The sequence below is a fragment of the Ruditapes philippinarum genome, unplaced genomic scaffold (genome assembly GCF_026571515.1).
Source record: "Ruditapes philippinarum isolate M1 unplaced genomic scaffold, ASM2657151v2 ctg794_1_1_1_1, whole genome shotgun sequence".
NCBI lineage: Eukaryota > Metazoa > Mollusca > Bivalvia > Venerida > Veneridae > Ruditapes > Ruditapes philippinarum.
In genome coordinates this window covers 75,121-82,996 of record NW_026866637.1, presented here as the reverse complement: position 1 = coordinate 82,996, position 7,876 = coordinate 75,121, and positions in this window count along the sequence as shown.

Here is a 7,876-nt window from a genome sequence, read left to right as displayed (position 1 = left end):
AAACATTTTAGAAGCCTGTTGAGAACGCTATTATCAATGACTTATTATTACAGACGGAAATACTTTAAAGTATAATTTCGAATAGGTACTTTAATACCTCAAACCATAGAAAATAATATTCGCGTTTTTAAATTTATGATAACAGTTTAAAAAACAAATCTGTTGAGTGTTTTTCGGCTAAGATAACCTCGATAAATGTTATGATGAAAACAAACACCACATCGGTCAAAATGTATAATCAAACGTGATTAAATTGTTTTTGCTGATGATGATTGTCCTGAGAAATATGAGACAAGTAACTAATTTTAATAAAAGATTAAGGTTTTGTTGGTGGGAGATTGAGCAAACTTCCTAATAATACTAAGTATTGTAGACTATTATCTGTGGTCAAATAATAGGAAAATAAATTCAAATGGCCAAGCATAATGGATCTGAATGGACTTATCTTTATCACCATGAAGAGATAAAATAATCTTGCAAATCATGTTATTTACTTGCTAATTAAAAGGTTTGTCCATTTAGTAAAGGTAATTGCGTTTGGTATTTGCTAAGTCAGCATTAATGAAGTAATATATGTCCCGGCACAGGACGGCCTATGCCAAGATGTTTCGAATCCCGAAAGGGACTTTGGGTTTCTGAATGTGAGGAAGCTATCCAATCAGCTTACGGAACCTCGGTGGTTCTACTTGGTTTTCCTAATAATGCATGGAAGGACATCTGAGGTCGTCTTCCCCCATCATTTATGCCGGATATGCGTCATATGATCTTTATTGTGTTTTTGCTCACAGAAGCAAATACATGTATTAGACTTTTTAGAAAGGACAATTTTCAAAGCGTAAATATTAGACATGAAGCATCACCTGGTCGTCTACAAATTTGTACAAGTAAGGCATCTAGGATCAAATTTAATCCCACTTGACGGGTTTTGTAATTTATACAGACTTGTACAATTAAACATCGCCAAAGACTTCTCAGATGATGCAATACCTAGAGCTAAGGTATTTGATATCATCTTGTGGCCTTCAACATAAATTATATTAATCATTTCCCTTTGATCAATATTGAGTCCGTCCCGCGATACTATATACTTTTAGGTAAATGCATTCATCTCCTTTTGTGTAACAATAATGTCATTAGTTTAGATATTTGGCATTCAGCATTTGGTTAATTGATTGCGATACAAGTAATGTATGCAAGTCAAGCCTCTAGGGTCATAAATGGACATACACAGGAAATCACTAAGTTTATGTGGACTTTTATATAACGTTTTCATGTCTTTAAAATCCTATTTTTTTAAAGTACTATGGCCTTGGTTGAGATTTTTGCATGTAGTCTTGTAATCCTTTTCGAAAGTAACATAATGCTGGGAGGGACGTAATGTGTAGCTTTCAATTATCTCTACCGTCCATGCACGGGTTTTGGGCGCTTTTAAATCGATTCTTTTTTATCATATTGTATAGTAATAATGTCTGAAAATGTCTTCATTGAAATTGCTATGCTCAGTGCTTAAACATTCAAGTCTTCTTTTGATTAACTAAATTCCAAGAGTTTAGATATTTGGCATGTAGCATGACTAAGTAAAGCTCTACCAAATACATATGTCATACCAATGACATCAAAAATGGCAACGCCCTAGGGTCTCTTTTTAGTGTACATAGACATATCCTTCCGATCCTGCAACATTTTAAATTTTGTCGTTTTGTCCGTTTCTTCTCTCTCTCTTTTGTACGGTTAAATGTCGCAAAAGATCTTCTCTGAAAGAACAATGCCCACAATTTAAATAATTCATATGTAGCATCATTTTGCGGTCTACTACAATTATATTATTCATATCACTGTTGTCAAAATTAGTGTTTGCCCTGGGATACTTATTAGTAGTCAAACACATTTCACAAATTGTGTTGTACTGAAGTTACAATGATCAGAGACATTTGTCATAAAACAATACGTAGAAAATATCTACAACTAGAACTATCACGCAAGGTGATTCATACTCAAACACGCCTCCTTATTAATACGAAAAAGCACATGCGATCATGCTGACACGACAGATAAAAAGAAGAAACACGATGCATTTTCTTTGTCTTAGTTCTTTCTTATTTGTCTCGCATTTGCAACACAAAGTTTAGTTATGTGCAAGTTTGATTCTGTATTTTTACAATGTAATTTATTTGAAAATTTGACTAAACATAAATGTTATTTAGTGTACATCAATGCTTAAAAGATTATACATATGTATCAAATATGCGACTCAAATACGAAGTTTTTTTCTAATCTCTTTATCGTTTACCAAGTTCCGTGTCACTCGTTAAAATTTCAATATTTCGTATAAATCCATGACTTGTTAACATTTATTAAAAGTTATTCGCAAGGAAAAGAAAGTCATAACAAACACCCACTTCTGAAACTTTACAAACATTTATAGATATAAGTAAAATATATGCAAATTCTAAACCAATTATTTTGTTACAGTAACCTTATATAAATGACTCTTTCTGTGGAATAACCGCGACTACCTCATATTTATTGTTATGCATCACGAACATATGCACAACAATATTTTGGAGTCCTTCGTTTCTCGAAGGATAAAACAATTACACTCTTGAAAAGATTATGCACATTAAAAAGTAAAAACCAGTTTGTCTTCACTGACAAAGCTTCAAACAAATCCTCACATGCTCTTTCTATCATCTGCGTTTTCTTCTCCTCGGTTTGTGCACGTCGTTGACAGGCATAGGTAAAAAGTTAACATTACTAAGGGCAGTGTGTTAACCAAAGTTCGTATCGTAAGCACCAGTTGTCGATTTCTTCACCATGCCGAGTTGAAAGGCCAGTAAAACGACGTTAAATGATATTTTAAAAGAATAATGACTCCCTGGTCATTATATTTATACTCCACAAGAGAAAAACTCAAACGAGGTTTTACACAAGCATAAAAAGGCTGCCAAGGAATAGGTTAAATGTAAATTAATGATTCTGATGAATGTAATATGACATGTCATAAGAGTAGCAACATGTGATAGAAAACTACCTTGATGGATATCACCAAATAAAAGTCTAACCATTTTGGCTGTTTCGATTTCATTCGCAAAATATCTGGAGTGATAGGAGAAGCATTCTCACACACAGGAAAGTTCAGAAACGGCGCACTGGTATTCAGCGCAGTGGTTTCGTCGTTTTATTTCTTTATTCGATGTATAATTGTTTACGAGATTGTAAATTCGAAATTACGTCTGTGCGGGAAATAGCGAGGGAAACATATAAATACCCAAGGTTTTGCGACAAATTGAAAAAAGAAAATGAACACAGAATTGTTTAGCATATGTATATGTATGTTTTGATTTTCTATGCAAAACATTTTGATACCAGCAAAATTAATCATGTTATCCCGCAATAAATCATTTCTCTTACTCAAACTCATACAAGTACATATGTTGCTGCAATGCAGCAATTGAGAAACGCCTCGAAAAAAATGAATGAACTAATTTTTCCAGCATTGTACTACAATCAATACACATTTTTGATATGATTAGGCGAATACATTGTACACAATCAATCTAAAACAATATAGTAAGTAATACATTGTCAAATCCAACATTAACATGTAAAACGTTATCACATAAGTCACGAACCAATTTGGTAATGTATAACAATATCATTCACATTTTGTTCATTTTTAAAGTTTAAATTTCGTTTTTATTGTTTAGATATTTTCGATTGGCTAAAAGCTGCCTGATATTGCAGTCTTTTTAGAAATGTAGAAACATGTGTTTGTAACATGAGAACCATTTTGTGGCAAAACAAAATTAAAAAACTTAATCTAAAATTGGATTTTATATGAGTTATTAAAGTTTATTATATTGTATAAAAATAGCTGCAATCTCATTGGTTTATACACTAGTCAACAAAATAAATAATACTACCATATTCAATGGCTAAATTGGGTTTTCCCGATGAGTTTCGTATTCAATGACCAAACATCTTAGACTGTTGATTACTCGTGCGCATATAATTTAGTTGTAGTATTTTGATCTTTATGACATATTTCTCTATTCGAATGTTATTTCTTTAATATAATGGTTAAAAGGTTACACAGCAATGTGAGTATAAAATACAATTACTTTTGTTTGCCCAGAATTCTCAAGGTCATTAAACGCCTGACGTCATTTAAATTACGTGCGTCTTTTCCCCCGTGCTTCAAGGAAAATAGCTTTTGCTTTTCTGTCCCAGGCTTTACTCTGTGTGTGTGTGTGTGTGTGTATGTGCGTGTGTGTGTGTGTGTGTGTGCGTACTTTGGTGCGTGTGTGTGTGCGTGTGTTCGTTCAGCTGTCAATGACAGGACCTGTGTGAGAATAACGACCTACCGTCTGAGGACGGTTGCGATTAAGGGGACTTACACACGGGTCCTCAGATTGTTTTCTTCGATTTAGCTTCGAAAAAACGATTTCTGTTGTTCCTTTAAAAATTTGGGAGTCCTCATTTTGATAGGTCTTAAAGGACTTCATACACACAATATAATCAATTTAGTACTACCACGTGATGAGGTATGTAAAATTTTACCCAATCAGTGATAGAGTAACGTTACCGCTTTATTTTTTAGATGATCTATGTTAGGAGTTACCTAATTGGTTAATATTTTCACCAACAAGCCGCCATTTTGGATTACGCTTGTCAGGTAAGTGTGTCCTTTTATTTTCCTACAGAGGACATTTTATTTAATAAAAATCATTAAATTGTCGTCGGGAGAAGGTGCAGTAGGTTTTGTTTAGGCAAAAACGTACACATGTTACGATTCAATTGTAGACTATTGTACATATCACCACTTTGTTTATTTCCCGGACGTTCACAGCAAAAAATATTTTTTTTATTATCATACATGTACGATAGTGCTCTGAAAGTAGCTGTATTTTTTAAATTAAAAACTGTAGATTTAAAGGCCGTATTTGTCAACGTTATAAAAGATAAGCAGAAAGGTGTGTGCGATTTTTGTTGTTGTTTTATTTTAGTACTTTTTGTTCATATTCTTGCTGCAATAACAAAACGATACGATTCGCCCCCATTACGGCTCGTCCTACTATTCAATTCGTGTAAATTTATAAAGTATAACATATTCTATTTGCTTAGAAATGTCTATGTTTTGGGAACATCTTATGTTTATGGAGACGAAAATCAGAAAATTAGCTCAACAATATGAACTAAATATTCTGCTAAACCATTTTGTATGTTACCTTTAACTTAACGCACAGACCACAGGCTCCGCGTTTATTTTTCTTTCCTGGTTAAAGTTACCGATCAGCAATGTTTAGAAAGATAAATCTACAAGTTTTAGTAAAGACATAGATCTATAACATAGATGTTATCTACATCTGTGGACTATAAGATACTAAAAGAAAAGAAAATTTCTTATCAATAACTTGCCAATATATTCACAGCTATAACTTTGCATACATTGTGTAGATCTAGTCATGTTAGCAATAATGATTGAAATAATATTAGTATTAGTGAGTAAATAAAACAAATTGGAAACCCTTTCTAATGCAGTCATGCAAGAAACGGATATGTCTAGATAATATGATGAGTACAATATAGGTACTGTCAGGGTGTCCGTTTGACCCTTGAATGACTGTTTGACCCTTCAAATTTCCAAAAAGCCTGATTTGACCATCAGGATTTTAACTTGAGGGTCAAATTTTGTTAAAATCATTGGGAATGGCCTTAAAGTCAGTAAAACTTAGTCAAAATGACCCTCAGGATTTCATGGCTAGTGAACACCCTGCGGTACTTCAAATATTTCTCAGAAATATTGAGTTAATAAAACTTCAGTCAAAATGTCCATGCCAACACTTATACTATAGAAAGGGTTAGTTAACACTTAAGTTCCTCTCATATTCAAATTCTTTTAGTACCATTACTTACGTGTGTCACTGTCGGAATATGTACAAACAAATGCTACATCTTAATATCAGTAAGATTTCCACAAAGGGTGTGATGGTTCAGGGAGTAATTCAGTTAAGGAATTCTTCGGAATTCAAATGTAAATGTGTATATTATGATACTACTTTCACTGTTTCAATTCGAGGTATTTTCACTTATTAGTTTTTTTTTTGTTGTTTGTCTTTTTTTAAGAAGTTTGTTTATGACTGCTGGAATATTCGTAAATACTGAATACAATTATCTACTCATTAACATTCTATTCATGGTTTCTAGCATCCATGAAAGTTTGATCACCTAAAATTCAAAAGTTGCTAGGATAAAATACGAAAATGCATTTCAGTTTTTAACATCTTTTTGTAATTAACACATATTTGGTTGTGTGTGTTCTTAAATTGGGCAGCTAAGCCCTTGACATGTTATTAGTAATTTAGTTGTCTTTAACCTAAATGAGAGTGCCAGGATGTTGATGATGTCACTACCAATATTTGTTTTAGAAAATGAGGCTAAGACGAACAAAAAAGGAAATTGTAAAAGAGGAATCAAATTGTTTTGACAAACTTTTAGTTAAATTCATAGACTGCTACAAAGGTATGCTTCAAATCTTTCTTAAGTTGTTTGATACTCTGCTTTCTGGTTTTTCTTTTTTAAAGTTGAGTTCATAACAAACTCTAGCTGATCTATTGATATGTAAACAAACTATTTTATTTCATATTTGTAATGACTTTAGAATGAATCTGTGTGAGAGTGACAAAAACTATGAAAGTTCGCAAATGTGAGATTTTAAGGTTTATTTTCTCAGAAAGTTTATTTTGACAGACTGGCCCCACCCACTTTTGTAAAATTATTGGTACACAAATCGTAATGTACCCAAGGCAAAACGTACTCATTTCAAATAAAAAACATATTAAACATTGTATTTTACTTCTCTGCCTATGGTTAAATTGTTCATTGGAAGATGTTCCCTGCACATAAGAGAAAGTCAAGTTTTAGTATTAGAGTGATGTGTTATCAAATTTGATGAGCTGTTCCCTTCTCAGTTTTTATTAGAATTTAGAATTCATAAAGATTCATCATTGTCATTAAGGACCCCATGGTAACACGTTTAAACAGATTCGTTTCGATTTTCATTCCTAAATGTTTACGATATTTTTTACCTTTTAATCGAAATGACCAAATACAAAATATCTTAATGATAATCATTGCCTGTAATCATGGCTTTTATCAATATTATACACCAATGAAGATCCATTTTTGTATGTCTTACTCACATAATTTAATTATAGAGAAAATGGTTAATTATTAATCTCTGAAGCGGGGATTTCAAATTACATTGCGCCAGCAGTGCACACTATGTACCACGGACAGGATGTATAGCGGAAACATTTCCTTTTTACATTAGTTATTACTAGTTTAAATCATAGGCCTACTCTGAATACATAATCAGTAGAGTTCATACTCGTCATTGATTATAATTAATTATGTATCTCTAATTGCCCAAAGTCAAAGCAAGTCTGCCACTTAACTAGGGAGCCGGTGTAGCCTGTAGCCGTTCAGTTTTAAAATAACCGATACCGGCAAATGTTTTTTCCAGGTAAATTGTCTTCTACAAGTGTTTTTCTTCCATACATAATGATCTTTGACTTGTTAATTTTTACTTCATAACATATATAAGCGTGCAACTTGTATTGTTGCAGTCGGCACGCATTGTTTGGATTCAAACCAGTTTGTGCAATTCCACTAAGCTTATCTTAGTCAGGGCTCTCCTCGATATGCCTAATATCATTGCCGTTTTTATCTTCTTTGATATTACACCACTTTGAACCATAGAAATAGCGTTGATCAACTTGGATGGCGAACATCTGCAATATTGCTTTTCATCAGCTTCACTTGACATGTATACACAATAAGGCATCAGTATGTAATTTTAAACGCTCGTATACCT